An 18,552-nucleotide genomic window follows, 5' to 3' on the forward strand; every position below is an offset into this window, starting at 1 on the left:
GGGGGAAGTGCTACTAATATCTCTATTACCTACACCCAAGATTTTGAGGGGTCTTTTTCCTATTCAGAGGTCACACCAGAGTGCACCTGGAATTAAATAAAACAAATATAGTATCTGGATAGAGTGTGGAAAGGACTTGAAGTCAGGAAGATTCATCTTCCTCAGTTCAAATCTAGATTTGGACACTTAATAGCTATGTAACCCAGAGCCTGTTTGCCTCTGTTTCCTCATCCATAAAATGATCTGGAGAAGGAAATAGTAAACCATTCTAGTATCTTTGCCAAGAAAACCCTAAATGGGGTCACAAAGAGTTGGACACAATTGAAAAATGACTCAACAACATGGTCTCTTGTTAGCCAGAGTACTTGCAGGAGAGTTGAAATCCTTAAAGGGAACTTGAGTCAAATTCTCATGTTCCCGTTAGATGACTGCTCTAAATAAGATCATTTATGTGAAATATTTTGAAAACCTTAAAGCTGCATATAAATGAGAGTTAGTATTGTTGTTGTTGATTGTTATTCTCATTTTTGTTCTCATCAGAAGCAGCTGGGTGACAGACTAAATATGACATTGACCTTGGAATTCAAATCCTGCCTCAGACACTTACTAGCTGGCATGACTTCTGTCTGCCTTGGGTTCCTGATCTGTAAAATGGGAATAATAAGAATATCCCCTACTTTCCAAGGATTGTTGTGAGGATCAAGTAAGATAGTATTTGTGAAGTGCTTTGTAAAACTTAAAGCACTACAGGAGAGCTCTAGACATTATCTATTTTTATTGTTATTATCTTTTTTTTCCATGGAGTTCAGATAGGAACTAGACCTGGGATAAGTCACTGTCCTATTAGAGCACTTTTAAACTGAATGTTCAGTGGACCACTGCACAGGTGATTAAAATGATCACTTTTATAAGTAAATAAAAGCATTGGGCAGTAAATCCATCTTCTATAAGCTTGACAAGTGTCAGTAGCACAACTCCAGCCCCAGACAGGACAAGGACAAAGGAGATATAGAAATGCTTCATCTTAGCCATGTGGGGCTTGGATGTCTTCTTCTAAGTCTCTATATTTTTAGAGTTTTTTCTTCCATGTAGATCAGAGTTAATGAGAACATTGATATGTTTTAGTGTTTAGTACACAGTAGATGGTTAATAAATGTTTATTGATTTGATCTTTAATAGTTATACACATGTGTAATATATAATAAACCAAAACACTATGATTATAATAATATACATCAATGAAAGATATTTCCCTTTAAAAATAAAATTTTAAATAAATAAGAATGGAACCAAAATTTCTATAATAATGACAATATTGTGAACAAAATCTACTTTAAAAGTCTTGGGATTCTGACCAATACAATAACCTGGACTCAAGATGAAACAATGACCCACTTTCTGACAGAGAGCAGCAGCATGCTCAGAGTGCTGGCAGAGGGATTTTTTTTTGCACATGACCAATACAAAAACTGTTTGCTTGATTATACAGTTTATACTGGGGATGGGTGGGGGGTCATTTATCTTGCTTTCTCAGTTGAGTGGAGGGAAGAGGAGAGGATACATTTCTGAAAATAAAATTTAATATAAATAAGTAAATATACTCTTAATTTTTTGTGAGTCAATATTGCATTTTTATGATTGAGATCAATAGTTTCATATACAATGATAGTACAGTCCCAGGATAGTTTATTCATTGAGTTCTCAAGGATATATAAGGGTTCATATGTGAGCAGCTAGATAGCACCCTGGATAAAATGCTGGGCCTAGAGTCAAGGAAGATCTGAGTTCAAGTCCAGCCTCAGACACTATTTTTTTGTTGTTTGTTTTTTTCATTGCTTTTTATGGAAATTTTTATTTAATTAGTTAATTTAGAATATTTTTCCATGGTTACAAGATTCATGTTCTTTCCCTCCCCCTCCCCCCCAACCCTCTCCCATAGCTGACATGCAATTCCACTGGGTTTTACACGTGTCAGACACTATTTATATCTGTGTGGCCCTGGGCAAGTCAATTAACCCTGTTAGCCTCAGTTTCCTCATCTGTCAAATGAGCTAGAGAAGGAAATTACAAACTACTCCATTATTTTTGCCAAGAAAACCCCAAATAGGGTCACAAAGTCAGCTATGAATGAAGCCAATCAATAATAACAACAAATTTATAACACAATCTTTGTTAGATTCTGTTTTTGAAAGGTAGAAGAGTTGAACTTGGGTTTACTTCTCCTCAGTAGACAGTGCTGTTCCCTCATATATATTTTAATATGCTGTTTGTATGCTTGATCATCTGTGCTTTGGAGCCACAATAGTACTTGGGCTAAGAGCTATGGGTCTAATGGAAAAAGCCAAAGGTGAAGTTGGACTCTTCACACCAGAACAGATTTTCATAACTATTTTATGTGCCCTTTGGCAGCCTGATGAAGTCTTTTTCTTAAAAAAATTTTTTTCAAAAAACTGAAAGAATGCCAAAATTTAGAGACTAATGAAGATAAAGACATATTGTTTTCCCACTCAAGTTCATGGACTTTCAGAAATTTGAATTATAGAATTTTAAGGGTCCTCTAATTCAAATCATTCATTTCATAGATAACAATTATCAAAAGCCAAGACCATTCATACTGTGACTTATATTTTCATTGCTGGGATGGAGATCTGAAAAAACAAATAACATAGACTCTTTTAAATTAGGTTTGCCCAGTTGCATCATAATCCCCCCCAAAAAAGGTAGAAAAGCACCTGCCAAAAGCATTGTTCTTCTATAGTGAAAGACAAGCACAAGGCGCTAGATGGCTTTGTAGATTGAAAGCCAGGTCTAGAGATTGGAGGTCCTGGGTGACCTCAGATACTTCCCAGCTATTGTGACCCTGGGCAAGTCACTTAACTCCCATTGCCTAGCCTTTATTGCTGTTCTGCCTTGAAACCAATACATAGTATTTTAAGACAGAAGGTAAGTTAAAAAAAAAGAAAGAAAGAAAGACAAGCAACAGGCCACCATCAACCACCATGGCTCTGTTGTTCTCAGCTCTAATGCACTATTCTCAAATCTTGAAAAACTTCTAGATGCACTCCCAAGTTCAAATTCACATGACTACAGTTACCTATGTGATTCAAACAAGTGAATTGCGGTTTGGGGCAGAATATATGTCTGGATCATCATATATGTGCAGCTACAATGTCTTCTCTTTATTAAATTGTAACCTCAGCACTTAGCACAGTGTCTGGCATACAGTAGGTGCTTAATAAACATTTATTGGATTGAATTGCAGCTGTAGAGCCTGGTCCTAGAATGGAGACCCAGAAGAGAGATGGAAATAATTATGTCTGTTTTCCCTGGAATGTTAGAGTTGGGAGAAACTTGGACCATGACTAGCCCAATCCACCATTTTACAATCAGTCAATTGAACATCCTAAAGAGGGACCTTTGCTGCAGTGCCAAGGCTCCAGTCTTGTAAGTTATGTCTGTTAAACTGGTAGATCCATATTAACAAGCAAACCAACAAAAATAACATGATTATCTCAATAGACGCAGAAAAAACCTTTGACAAAATACAACACTCATTCCTATTAAAAACACTAGAAAGTATAGGAATAGAAGGGTCTTTCCTAAAAATAATAAACAGTATTTATCTAAAACCATCAGCTAATATCATTTGCAATGGGGATAAACTAGAAGCCTTCCCAATAAGATCAGGAGTGAAACAAGGATGCCCATTATCACCCCTATTATTTAACATTGTACTAGAAACACTAGCAGTAGTAGCAATTAGAGAAGAAAAAGAAATTGAAGGTATGAAAATTGGCAATGAGAAGACCAAGCTATCACTCTTTGAGGATGATATGAAGGTCTACTTAAAGAATCCTAGAGAATCTACTAAAAAGCTAGTGGAAATAATCAACAACTTTAGCAAAGTCGCAGGATACAAAATAAGCCCTCATAAGTCATCAGCATTTCTATATATTTCCAACACATCTCTGCAGCAAGAATTAGAAAGAGAAATACCATTCAAAATCACCCTAGACAATATAAATTACTTAGGAATCTATCTGCCGAGACAAACACAGGAACTATATGAATACAACTACAAAACACTTTCCACACAATTAAAACTAAATCTAAACAATTGGAAAAACATTAACTGCTCATGGGTAGGATGAGCTAACATAATAAAAATGACCATCCTACCCAAACTTATTTACTTCTTTAGTGCCATACCCATTGAACTACCAAAAAACTTTTTTTACTGAATTAGAAAAAACCATAACAAAGTTCATTTGGAAGAAAAAAAGATCAAGGATATCCAGGGAAATGAGGGGGGGGGGGTGGGGGATGTGAAGGATGGAGTCCTTGCAGTCCCAGATCTCAAACTATACTATAAAGCAGTGGTCATCAAAACAATATGGTACTGGCTAAGAGACAGAAAGGAGGATCAGTGGAATAGACTTGGGGTAAGGGACCTCAGCAAACCAGTCTATGACAAGCCCAAAGATCCCAGCTTTTGGGACAAAAATCCACTATTTGACAAAAACTGCTGGGGAAATTGGAAGACAGTGTGGGAGAGATTAGGCTTGGATGAACACCTCACACACTACACCAAGATAAACTCAGAATGGGTGAATGACTTAAACACAAAGAAGGAAACTATAAATAAATTATGTGAACACAGAATAGTATACATGTCAGACCTTTGGGAAAGGAAAGATTTTAAAACCAGGCAAGACTTAGAAAGAGTCACAAAATGTAAAATAAATAATTTTGATTACACCAAATTAAAAGATTTTTGTACAAACAAAACCAATGTAACCAAAATTAGAAGGGAAATAACAAATTGGGAAACAATCTTCATAACAAAAATCTCTGCCAAAGGTCTAATTATTCAAATTTACAAAGAGATAAATCAATTGTACAAAAAAAAAATCAAGCCATTCTCCAATTGATAAATGGGCAAGGGACATGAATAGGCAATTTTCAGTCAAAGAAATCAAAACCATTAATAAGCACATGAAAAAGTGTTCTACATCTCTTTTAATCAGAGAGAAGCAAATCAAAACAACTCTGAGGTATCACCTCACACCTAGCAGATTGGCTAACAATGACAGCAAAGGAAAGCAATGAATGCTGGAGGGGATTTGGCTAAGTCATGACATTAATGCATTGTTGGTGGAGTTGTGAATTAATCCAACCATTCTGGAGGGCAATTTGGAACTATGCCCAAAGGGAGCTAAAAGACTGTCTACCTTTTGACCCAGCCATAGCACTGCTGGGTTTGTACCCCAAAGAGATAATCAGGAAAAAGACTTGTACAAGAATATTGGTAGCTGTGCTCTTTGTGGTGGCAAAAAAATGGAAAATGAGGGGCTGCCCTTCAATTGGGGAGTGGCTGAACAAATTGTGGTATATGCTGGGGATAGAATACTACTGTGCTAAAAGTAATAATGAACTGGAGGAATTCCATGGGAACTGGAACAACCTCCAGGAACTGATACAGAGTGAAGGGAGCAGAACCAGGAGAACATTGTACACAGACTGATACACTGTGGTACAGTTGAATGTAATGGACTTCTCCATTAGTGGCAATGCAATGACCCTGAACAACCCGGAGGGATCTATGAGAAAGGACACTATCCACATTCAGAGGAAAACCTGTGGGAGTAGAAACACAGAAGAAAAACAATTGCTTGATTACATGGGTCGATGGGAATATGACTGGGGATAGAGACACTAAATGAACACCCTAATGCAAACACCAACAACATGGAAATGGGTTCTGATCAAGGACACATGTAATACCCAGTGAAATTGTACATCAGCTATGGGGTGGGGGGAGCAGAAGGAGAAATAGAAAATGATTTTTGTAACCAAGAAATAATGTTTGAAATTGAACAAGTAAAACAAAAACATAATAAAATAATAATAAATAATAAACTGGAAGATCTCCAAGAGGGAAGGACAGAATGGAGCATCTAGTTAGCTCCCAATATATGCTGTGGTGACTGCTTCATCTTTCCTCCTACATGCTCTTTTTTATAGAGCACCAGCCCCTAACTACTTTGTCAACCAAAATCAAACCATTCTGATGGAATATAAAAAACTGTTCAGTCATTTCAGTTGAGTCCAGCTCTCTGTGACCTCATTTGGGGTTTTCTTAGCAGAGATATGAGAATCGTTTGCCATTTCCTTCCCTGGCTTATTTTATAGTTGAAGAAACTGGGGCCAACAGGGTTCAGTGACCTGCTCAGGATCACACAGATGGCAAATATATGAGGCTGAATTTGAATTCAGGTCTTTCTGGCTCCAGATCCAGCATTTCTCCACTGTACCACCCAGCTGCTCCATTAGGGAAAATACCAGAATCAAAGTCAGGAGACTTTCTTCAAGGTCTTGGTGACTTTGGACAAGTTGCTTTGTGATGTCCTTATCTCTAAAATGAGGGTTATCTGGATGATCTCTAAGATCTCTTTTAGCTTCCAAAAAGATCACAGTTCTCTATTTTTCCCAAGAAGATCTAGGACAAACTTGTCATCTCCTCTTTTCTGTCTTGTCTTTCCTCTCCTCCCCTCCTCATCTCTCCTTTCCTTTCTCTTCATTCATTTCAATCCTACAAATATTTATTGTGCCTACTGTGTACAGAGGTCAAATTTAGTGAAGACAAATCCCTGCCCTCAAAGGGGGGGGGGGGGGGGGGGGGGGGGGGGGGGGGGGGGGGGGGAGCTCTAAATTCTTCTAAGAGGAAAAAGACCCACAAAGGATAGCTTTAATGCCTAATAAATAATCAATGAATCTCTAACCACCAGGGGGAGCTCATGATTAACCTCAAATATGGCAAAGACTTTAGGATTATGGCAGATGTAGAGTTACAAGGATGCCTGGAGCCCCCCATAATGTGGTGGGAAGAGAGAGGAAGACAGACAGACAGACAGACAGACAGACAGACAGACAGACAGACAGACAGACAGACAGATAGACACAGAAATACAGATAGATAGACACAGAGACAGAGAGAGATACACACATACACACATGCTGTTATGGTGAAGTCCATATACGTGTGTATACATGTATGTGTATAATATTTTCCATTCAGTTTTAAATTGTGTGTATATGGACATATACATATGTGTGTACTTTATGTTCATTTTTGTTTAAAGTATATTATGTAAACACGGAATATCTATTGTTAGGGTCCGTTTAGGGGCCAAAGGAACAGAACAGACGTTGCAATCAGCACAGAGAGGTGGTTTATTGTAACTCACTTCACACGCTTGGGGAGGAGCCCAAAGGGGGTTCCCCCCCCCAGCAAACTTTAAGGCAGGCTTATATACCCTTGGAGCTTACCGAGGGTCAATATGGTTATCACACAGGGTGGAGAGGTCAATGTGGTTATCACACAGGATTCGTTGGCCTAGGAAGGGTGCTTATCTACACCAGGTTCGTTGGCCTAGTTCCCTTTCACTATAAATATATTTCCAAAAATATAACATATTTCAAAAACATCATATATCCATATATTTTATGAAATGGAACATAAACTAAGTCTAGAGGTATCTTCTCAAGGCTAATGTAAAAAAGAACACCAGGTCTCTCCCTCTCTCTCTTTCTCTCTCTCTCCCTCTCCCTCTATGTCTCTCTCTCTCTGTCTCCTCTCTGTCTTTCTATCTCTCTGTCTCCTCTCTCTTTCCCCTTCCCCCCTCTTTCTCTGTCTCTCTCTGTTTCTGTCTGTCTCTGTCTCTATCTCTGTCTGTCTCTGTCTCTCTTTCCTCTCTCCCCCTCTCCCTCTCTTCTCTCTCTCTCTCTCTCTCTCTCTCTCTCTCTCTCTCTCTCTCTCTCTCTCTCTCTCTCTCTCTCTCTCCTCTCTCTCTCTCTCCTCTCTCTCTCTCTCTCTCTCTCTCTCTCTCTCTCTCTCTCTCTCTCTCTCTCCTCTCTCTCTGTCTCCTCTCTCTCTCTCCTCTCTCTCTCTCTCTCTCCTCTCTCTCTCTTCTCTCTCTCTATCTCCTCTCTCTCTCTCTCTATCTATCTATCTATCTATCTATCTATCTATCTATCTATCCTCTCTCTGTTTCTGGCTCTGTCTCTATATCTCTATCTATCTCTCTGTCTCTGTCTCTCTGTGTGTCTGTCTGTCTCTCTGTCTCTGTCTGTCTCTGTCTGTCTGTCTGTCTCTCTCTCTCTCTCTATCTCTATCTCTCTATCTCTCTCTCTTGCTCGCTCACTTGCTCTCTTTTAGAGACAGGAGATTTTTTTTTTTTGGTTCGGTGCAGCCTTTTACCAAGCACACACATAATAGCCAAGCTAAAATCAGGGTTACTGGCCATTAGGGTCTAGATGTGGATTTTAGATAACTGTAAATAAACAAAGTAAAAAATCAGGGAACTCAAAACTTCTTCCCCTCCTCATCCCTAAATGCCAAGGCAAATCTATCATCTGCAGAGGTTAAGGGCCAGAATAGGACTTTAAAGAGTTGTTTCCTTGCAACAGGAGAATTTGCTTCTCAAACTCTGTCCTGATGGACAGAGGGGTATCAGGAAGGAAGCTGGTATTTCAGCTGAGGTCCCTCAGCACACCTGGTCAGAGGTCATCATCTTGCTTTTCTGGCTCCTGCTTAGTAATGGTTCTGAACCACACTTGGATGACCTCCATCACCTTCTCTGAGGCTACATGCAACCCCCAGAGCTCTTCCTTAGCCACCTACAATGTCTTCTTGGCAGCCTTCTCTTCTTCTTCAAAGTCTGTTTTTACACAAGGGTACTCTGGGTGCTTTGTTCATGTTCCTGTCCAAAGTTCCCTGGGCTCAGGGAAGTTGAGGAAATCATTTCCAAGTCCCAAACCCTTCCCCCTTGGGGCAACCTTTCTGAATGTGGCAAGGTGGGTTACACAGCAAACAAATGAAAAAAAAAGACCATTCTAGACATGATCATTGGGCACCAAAGCACCAAGAGAGGAGAGTCATGTTCAATGGATAATCTGAAAAAAAGCATGTGGAGAAGAAAAATACGAAATATTTGAAAAAATATAATGGTGCCAGATGATAGATTAGAACAGGGATTCTTAATTAGATCTAGTGTCTGTGAACTTATTTGCTTATAAATATTTTTGATAACTATATTTCTATATAATTGGTTTCCTTGGTAATCCTATGCATTTTGTGTTAATGCATTCTAAAACATTACTCGGGGCAGGGATCTACAGTCTACACCAGACTGCCAAAGGGATCCAGAACCCCAAAATAAGTTAACAACTCCCTGCAATAGATGGATCTGAGCATCAAGCAAAGGAGAGTCTGAACTTTGCTCAAAGTCAAAAGGAAACCACTGCAAATTCCTAAAAGAGTGATCTAAAAAGATTTGTGAATAAATAATCTGCAAAAGGTCCTAGTATGAGAGAGGTTTTAGGGAGACAAGATCAGAAGAGTGAAAAGATCTGTTAGGAGGATAATGTGGGCTTGGACTAAGGTGATGGCCCTGCAACTATAGAGGAAGGGGGGACAGATTGAGAGAGACCATGCAGGCAGGTATGCCAGGGCTTAGCATCTGCTAGGATAGGAAACAGAGTGAGGGAAAAGGCCATAGACACAGAGGGATAGACACAGAAAAAGAGAGAAGAAAGAAAAAGTAAAAAGAAAGAGAGAGATTCAAGGATATCTCCTAGAATATTCAAGCTAGTGTAATAAGGGACTATTTTAAATGGTAAATGATAACTACAGATTAGGTCTGTTAATCTTCTTCCTTCCTCCCTTCCTCCCTTCTTCCTCCCTTCAGCCTCCCTTCAGCCTCCCTTCTTCCTTTCCCCTTCCTGTTGATTTTCTATTAGTCTCTTAAATCGATTCAGTGTGAGTTTATGATGTCTCAAATGAAATACTCTTTCTCTTCTCTAAATTAAGTAAGGGATTTATTGGGAAGAAAGGAAAGATAAGAAATGGAGGGAAAGAAGGTTTGGGTTTTCCCTAATACTAAAATGAGTCTCAGTTTGAAGGATGGTGGGATATAGTTCAATTGAGAGAAATGGCTGATAGGTCTGGAAGTTCAGTCATTATCACAACAGAGCAAATCAGAGAAAGTTGGACTTTGTCCTTCTTTCTTCTGCCTTCAAAGCCAAGAGACAACCTTCAGGCTTCAGTCTCCAAAAGCCAAGAGACATCAGACCTCTTCTGTCTTCCAAGCCAAAAGGTCCAGACTTCAGTTGGTCTGCTCGCTTCCTCCAACTGTTTCTCCCAGTCACATTCCAAACAGAATTCTCTCGTTTGAATGACAGGTCAGTCCCAGCTATTCCATCTTTTTGCAGGCTTTCCCAATTTCTCTCTTCCACACTAAAAAGGAACCTAGAAAACCACATAACCCAGAGGTTTCTACCCTTTTTTGTGTTGTAGATCCCTTTGATGAAGCCTCTGAACTCCTCAAGATAATGTTTTTAAACACATAAAATGAAATCAAAAACCAATTATATCTAAATGTAATGTAATTGTGTATCAAATCAATTTAAGTTCATTGACTCCAAGTTAAAAACCCAGGCAAGCCTAATCATATGATTTAACAGATAAAGAACCCAAGATGCAAGAAACTGTTCCATACTGTAGTAACACCCTGAACATTGTAGCAATCAGAATTCCAATCTCAGTTGTGTTCTGGGTGATTTTTTGGGGGGGCTTGTTTGTTTTATGTTTGGGGGTTGTTTTGTTTTGTGTTTTTTATCAGTTTTTAGAAGAGTAGTGCAAAGTGCCATGGGTGTATTAGAGTCAGAAGATGGCTCAAAATCCTGTGCTGCCACTAAAGTTGATAGGAAAAGACTTAGAAGAGCTACTATAACCTCACCAGGTCTCAGCTCCTCTATCTGTAAAGGAGGGGCTTGGGATAAAGGACCTCTAAGGTCCTCCATCACTTATTCCCAAGGAGACAGGATCAAGGCAGGAAGGTTTTGAACCTGGGAGAATGGACCAGTGTTAGCATTTCTGAGAAAAACAGCTGAGCTTTGGAGGAAAGACCACAGGCAGCCCTTGGGACTTGGTGAGTTCGTCTTATATGATCGCTTCCAGAAAAAAAGGTTTACAGAATGGAGGCAGCATCAGCAACTGTCCCTTTTAAATTTACCATAAGAGTTTTTTCCTTACTCATTCTGAAGAGCTCATCTCTCCCGGAATAAGCCATTGGTAATCCTGGGGTGATAGTTTTCACTAAGTGAAGGGTTCAGGGAGATTCTGTGAGTGCTGAACAACAGAATTAATGGCCCCCACTAAGCAAGAAGCTCTTAAGTTTTAAAACCAGCAAGATAGGGCCTGGACCTGTGATTTTAGTGGTGTAAGGGACTCACAGGTGAGGAGTCTCCCTCCACCAATACAGACTGACCAGTTCTGCAGGACGTAGTTTTAGAAAGCTGCCTAGAGCACTTGGAGGTAAAATGGTTTACCTGGCTCACACCGTCATGATGTATCAGAGGTAGAACTTGAGCCTAGCCTGCTCTGGCTTCACCACTACCACAAGCTACCTCCCCAAAGAGAATATAAGCCGGAATAAATGCCAGCCTGAAAAATAAACCAGCCAATCAATTTATTATCTGGAATAAGTCACTAGAAGAAATAACTTCTTTCTTATTATCAATTTATTCAACGCCTACTATGTGTCAGGCATTGTGTTAGGTGGTAAAGATACAAAGAAAGGTAAAAACAATCCCAGGGAAGCTCACAGCCTCCTGGTGGGGAATGGTATGTAGACAACGCTTACATACAAAATACACAGAAATGTTCCTGCTTGTTGGTGATTGTCAGGTATGTAGCATCCCTGAGAGACAGACAGACAGACAGACAGACAGAGATAGAGACAGAGAGACAAAAACAGAGAAATGAGAGACAGAGAAGAGAGAGGGGAGGGAGGGAGGGAAGGACAGACAGACAGACAGACAGAGAGGGAGAGAAAGAGAGAGAGAAGGAGGGAGGGAGGGAGAAGGGGTTGGGGAGGGAGAGAACAAGAACAAGTCTTTATTATTACCAATCACATTTTGTATTTTTTCTGTTTATTTTCTGAACAAAAAGATATCAATTTCTTCTTATTGATAAACTATTTTTGGTTGCACAGTTTCAGAAGAAGAAAAAAAAATACCCCCAAAAAGCCGAAAGAAAACAATGGGGAAATTGGGGGGGGGGGGGGGGGGGAAGGACGTGTTTATTGAACGATGAAAAGGGAGAATAAGAATGGTCACTAGGTGGCGCCATCATTTAATAAATCCCAATCCTGTACACCTAAATGTCCCAGGATCTATTTTCTGGTCTTCACCTAAAAGTACTAACAAATACCATTGAGAAAAGACCAGAGGCATTGTTTCTCATCTAGACAATAATGATCCATTAATAGTAGATTAACATCTGAGTACAGGTCCTCTTACTGCAAATCCAGCGCTCCTCCCTGGACTCTATTTTGAAACCGGGGTCTTGTGACTATATCCATCTTCTCAGTCACTATGCTATTTATTTTCAACAAACCTTGTATTTACTTACGTATCTGAACATACTGGTTTGCCTCCCGTGCTCCCAAGAGTAGAAGTTCTTTAAAGGCAGAAACTATCTCCTTTTTCTCTGAGCTAGTGGCTAGCACAATGCCTGGATCTCCAAAGATGTCTGTCACCTTCGGTAATCTCCCGGTCCCAAGTTTCCCTCCCACTCAGTTGCCAAAGTAATTTTTCCTTTACTACAAATCTGTCCCTGTCCCTACCCTACTCATTAACTGCCATTCCCTCCCTATTGCCTCTGGGTAATCCAATATAAAACCCTCGGTTTAGCTTTAAATAGGACTTTAAATGAGATTCGCGTAATTAGTTTCCTATCCATTGTTCTCTCATCTATTTGAAGTTCAGCCCGGAGCACATAGTAGGTACTTAATAAATGCCTCTTGATTTCACTTTCCCCCTTGAATAAGCGGGTGTGAATATGATGATAATTTAAAGGAACCAAGAGGCGACATGGCTGCTAAGGACTATCCATTCTTCTCTCTACACCCCTAACCTCATCAGGACGTGTCCATTTTTCTTTCCCTGGGAGGTGGGGAGTGCATATTCACAAGTTTTTTAAAAAGCCTCCGAATAGGATGATGAAATTAGGGGACAGGTGTGTCCGTTGGCTTCTTTTCTTTCTTTTTTCCCTGGAGACCTTTTTGTCCGGTCCATCTTCCATGCAGCAAAGGGAGCAGCGCTCTTTTTAACTCTTTTTTTCCCTTGCCAATTTGTCCTAAAGGCTAGGAACTTCTTGGAAGGGAACTTCCGGCTGTGACATCAGCTTACTGTTACTACAGCTATGGTCTACCGGAAAGGAAATGACCAAAATGACGAGGTCAGTATGGGAGACAGAGCAGCCAGCTGTGGTAACCACCAGGGTATAAAGAGGTGAAACCAAGCCAGGAGCTGGGAAAGAGAGTTTCTAGATCTCTCCGAAGCTGGTGAGGATGAGAGGCCGTCTCAATGCCCTTCAGCTTCTTTCTCTCTTTCTTCTATGTGTGCAGAGTCTACCCAGGCAGGTCCCAAACGCAGGATCCCTTCCCTTGAGTTTTCCCATGATCTTCAGGGGAGCAGAGGTGCCTCAAAACTGTCACTCCAACAGACAGAGAGGAATGAGGGGAGGAGACTGCTGGAGGGACTTTGGGAATTGGGTGTAGTATTCCGGGAGAGCAGCACTGCTAGTCTTCTTTACACTTTTGTTAACTTTAATGAAGCATGTGGCTACAGGCAGTGTGGTATCATGTAAGAAATATTAACCTTAAAGTCAAAAAGACCTGAGTTCAAATTCCTGCCTAATAATTTGTCAGGTGTGTGGCTTTGGGTATTAAATACATTGGGATTCACTTAGACCCAAGAACAGCTTACCTGACAGAAATTCTTATCACTGAAGTTATTCCTTGAGGTAAAAGCAAGTAGAAACATTTTATCTGGAAAGGGTAAGGAGAGCTTTGTGAGTAGCCATGGATCGACTTATTGAGCATCATTCCATATTTAGTGTACCAGTCAAATTAGGTAGCTAAAACTTTGGCGAGCTGAACCCTCTTAGAAGGGGGAGATAAAAGTAGAAGGAAGGGAGAATAGAGTACCAAAATGGGGATCCTGTGCAGCACCAAATGGGCTGGAAAGTGTAAGAGGCATGGAAAGGCTAGGAGGAAGGATGTGCTAAGGATATCAAAAAATAGAAAAATGATAGCTTTACAACTCTGCAGTTTCACAGTTTTGCCAAGGGCCAGCCCCACTTAATTCTGCCTCAGCTCTTAGAGGGCAGTTTGCCTCCTCACAATTTTATATTTCTGTTCAAAATGACTGAACTGGTTTCTCTTTTTATTTGTCTCTCCTTCTATTCTCTTTACCTCTCTTGTCTCTTCTGTATCTCTGTTTCTTTCTACCTCTGTCTTTGTCTCTCTCCCACCTACAAATTGCTTCTTGGAAGTTTCCATAAGAGTCATCTTAAGACCATTTTCTCCTCTTCTAGTCACAAGCAGGATTTCAATTTCCTCAAACGGGGCAGCTGCATCTGAAAGCTGCATATTAAGTGTCTAGGTCCCACTCCTGGGTCTAACTTTCTCAAAAGAATCTCCACTTTCTGGCACACTTCCAGACCCTCAATCCCATTCACTGAAACTTTCCCAGCCTGTTAATCAGCAGAGGTCTTTACTTTCAATGATATAAAGTGGGTAATCTGATTCTCCAGTCCTGTGAATGATGGCAGTGCCCTGCGCGATACATTACATGAGAAGCATTGCTTGGATTCCTATTTGCACTTGGAAAGTGAACTTGGATCATTTGGTGAAGGGCACTGAGGAATATTAAAGCAAAGGTAGATATTGAAACAAGTAGATTATTCATGCCAAGTGGACATAGAATTCGGAAATGGAGGCGACCTCAAAGGTTATCTAATCTATCTTGTACCAGAAGCAGAAATTTTCTCTGCAGAAAATCCAGCAAGAGGCTATCTTCTCCATTTGAAGGCATCTTAGACAAATATAGTTTGTCTGTTTTTAAACTTATTTTTGGTCCAAATCTATGATTCAATTGTTGTAGGGGGATACTGGTGTGAAGATTGGCATTTGTTGCTGTTATTATTTAGTCATTTCACCACCTCGTTTGTGTTTTTCTTGGCAAAGATACAGGAGGGGGTTGCCATTTCCTTCTCTAGCTCATTTTACAGATGAGAAAAATGAGACAAACAGTTAAATGACTTGTCCAGAATCACAGAGCTAGTAAATGTCTGAGGCCAGATTTGAACTCAAGATGAGTCTTCCTGATTCCAGGTCTGGCCCTCTATCCACTGTGCCACTTAGCTGCTTGCTCCTATGGCCAGAGGTATGTCATTTATAGTATTAGATTGGGGCCACTGAGAGATTAAGTAATTTGTTCAGGGTCATATCATGTCCAAAGAATAATTTGAGCCTCCAGAGCTTGGTGGTTGACTATGAAACCTCTGGTAGTCTCTCTTATGAATCTGTAGACTGCACACTGGCTGGCTATCACAGACTCTTGTGGTTCTCTAGGATCTCTGCAAACTGGATTACCATATTAACTAGAGATTTGGTCCTTCCTCATTACCTGAATTTTCCTGCATTTAGGGTAAATCTCTGTGAATTATTTAACTAGGTGTTGTTCCCATTTTATAGATGATGAAATAAGTTCAGAGAAATGTGATGTGTTCCAGTCACACAATTAGGAAATGTCAGAGCTGTAATCCCTGGCTCAGCATGATCTTTTTTTTTTTTTAATTTGCTTGGATTTTTTGTCCTTTATTCATATCCCTAGTCCTTAGCACAGTATCTGGCATATTTTTTTCATTAAATCATTTTTTCAGTAGTGTCTGATTCTCTGTGACCCTATTTGGGGTTTTGTTGGCAGAAATACTGGAAGTGTTTGCCATTTCTTTCTCCAGCTCATTTTGTAGATGAGGAAACTGAAGCCAACAGGGTTAAATGACTTGTCCAGTACCACACTCGTAAGTTTCTGAGGCCAGATATAAACTCAAGAAGATGAGTCTTCCTGACTCCAAGCCTGATGCCCTAGCCACTGCACTAACTAGTTGCCCATATAGTAGGTATTTAATAAATGTTCAACTATAGCAAGACTGGAGCAGGTCAGAGCTGAAGGCACTATACCACAGAGGCAAACAAAATGTTCTAAGAGCATTTTCCTGGCCTAACATTTTCCAAAAGCATCACCAGTTATTTCTAATGGATAGTAGCAATGAGGACGGTCCTTGTCATCCATTACTCTTTAGAAGTCAGCCCCCCAAAATAAAAGAAAGAAGGAAATGTTTTTAGAAGCTCCTCGGCATATGGTAGTAACAGGGGGAAATTCTGCAGGGCTAGTTTCTTCTATTCAGTCCTTGCCATTTGTACTTTGAAAGTCACTTCATATATCTTTAATATAGACATGTCAACTGGGGGTTTCCATGGAAGTTGGGTAATTTCCAATTTGCTAAGTATTTCCTTCAGGGCTATGCAGTTGTGTTATACTTAATACTCTAAAAATTCAGAATGAAGGTGGTAGACCTAAGTTACATTATATCATTATTATAATATTTTTTCCCATTTACCTTGAAATCTCTTCCCTAGGTCAATGCCCTTGTCCTTTTCTAGATGTCAGTTGTCCCCAGGTGCTCTGATTTTCTTTTTCCTGAGGCAAAACCAAACCTGTCAGATTACAGGTTCACCATTTCCCTTTACAGAATGTCTTTGGGGGCATTCATTACCCCCTCCACCAGTGGAAAAAGATTCCCCACTTTTTTTCTCCTTCTTCAATCCCTCCCTTTGCCTCCTTGCTTATTCTCCTTTAGGAGCTCTTCTTCCTAAAAGATTTTAAGAGTTCCTTTTCTGCTGGGAGCCATCAGGCCACGATGCCTTGACAGTCATGTGTGGTAGCTAAGAAGGCCACAGAGTGGCCCTTGGCAAGATATGATTGCCCACTCAGTCCCCCTTGCATGACCTCTCTGACCAATATCACTTACCTATGGAATTGACATGATTATTATTCCCCTTAGTCTCAGAAGGAATAATGTAAGAGCAAAATACCTGTACCCTAATTCTCTAAAATATCACCAAAAGATCGGTTCTTCAAGCCCAACCCCAAAAGACTATCATGGGTTAACTTTTACTTAGGTACATAATTCCCAGTAAAACTGCAGCTACAAGCCAAGCCCAGAACTTTCCCACTCACAGAAACTTATTCTCATGAAGCCAGCACACAAATCAATCATAAAGGCCCATACAATACGTAAACAATAGGTACACAAAGGTACACCAAGCTTCAATATGCCTCAGTGACTCGACTTCACAAACCAGTAACTCACCAGTGGGAAACTCCCTACTAAACCCTAAGAAATGATCAGTCTAATATTAAATCTGAATTGTGTTCCCAGTACCCCTCAACCTCAATGATATGGTTGTTGAACTGACTTTTAAGAACTTATCATTGATTACTTCTAATAAGTAAATTCCCTTGATTGTTTGTAAGCTCAAAAACTCCTCACAGGGTAATGAGAAAATTAAGCCACCTGTGACGAAATCATTCATCTTGAGTGGAACCTTTATTCTGTCAAGAATCTGTAATCACAATACAAGAATATAGAATGTTAATCAAGTGATTTGCTAAAAGTTAATGTATCACTTTTCTAATTATCTCCATTTTGACATATGTGTTAGGTAATGTATCTGTGTGCCAAGAAAATGGGTATAAAAATAAACATCAAGCCTGGGGATGGCAAAGCAGCTATCAGATGCAAAGCATTCCCATGGCTGTAATGATTAAGCTGTCTTCCGTTTGGTATTTTTTTGACTGATTGTTTACCACCTGTCGGGAACCCCTGGAGTTGCGAGCAAGGGTGGACCCTGCCCGTGGCACTTTCCCTTTTTTGTTTTACTTGACTAGGGAACATTGCATATTCCCCTTTATTTTCTTCCTCCTCTTCTCCCTTTTATTCCCTCCCCACCACCACCATTCTGTAATTTAATCCCACCAAAAAAATATTAATACTGAATCACCTGTAGAGAAGATATTGAAATATTTAGTTCATGATATTTCAGACTTGATTTTCTATCATCATTTCTACTTGATTGATATCTGCTTTCTCCTTTGTTTTCTTGGGTATATTTAAAAAGAAATCTCTGATCTTTCTGGGTTTTGTTGTTGTTGTTAATTTTATCCTTGGTTGCTATTATTTGATTACTTTCTTTGTGCATCTGTCATCTGAGGTGCTTGAAAAGCAAATAATTTATCTCAGTTTGTTTTTCTTTCTAATGATGTTTAGAATGTCTCTTTATTATTGAATATCCATCTTTTTTTTCAATTATGTTTAGGCTTGGATTTGTATGGTAGGTCACTTTGAGTTGCATCTTGAACTCCTTTGCTCTTTGGAACATATCACATTCCATGCTGTGGCTCCTGGTGGGTGAAGAATAGTCTCATAGTATGAGAATTTCTTTTGTATTTGAATGTCTTTCTCATGATAACTTGGAGAATTTGCTGTTTAGCATTGGAATTGTCAAATTTAGCTACGATGTGTCCTGGAGTTTTCAGCATAAATTTTCATTTTTGTTTTTTTCTTTTCTGGAGATG

This window comes from Monodelphis domestica, chromosome 6, assembly GCF_027887165.1.
Source record: "Monodelphis domestica isolate mMonDom1 chromosome 6, mMonDom1.pri, whole genome shotgun sequence".
In the NCBI taxonomy this organism is placed as follows: Eukaryota; Metazoa; Chordata; class Mammalia; order Didelphimorphia; family Didelphidae; genus Monodelphis; species Monodelphis domestica.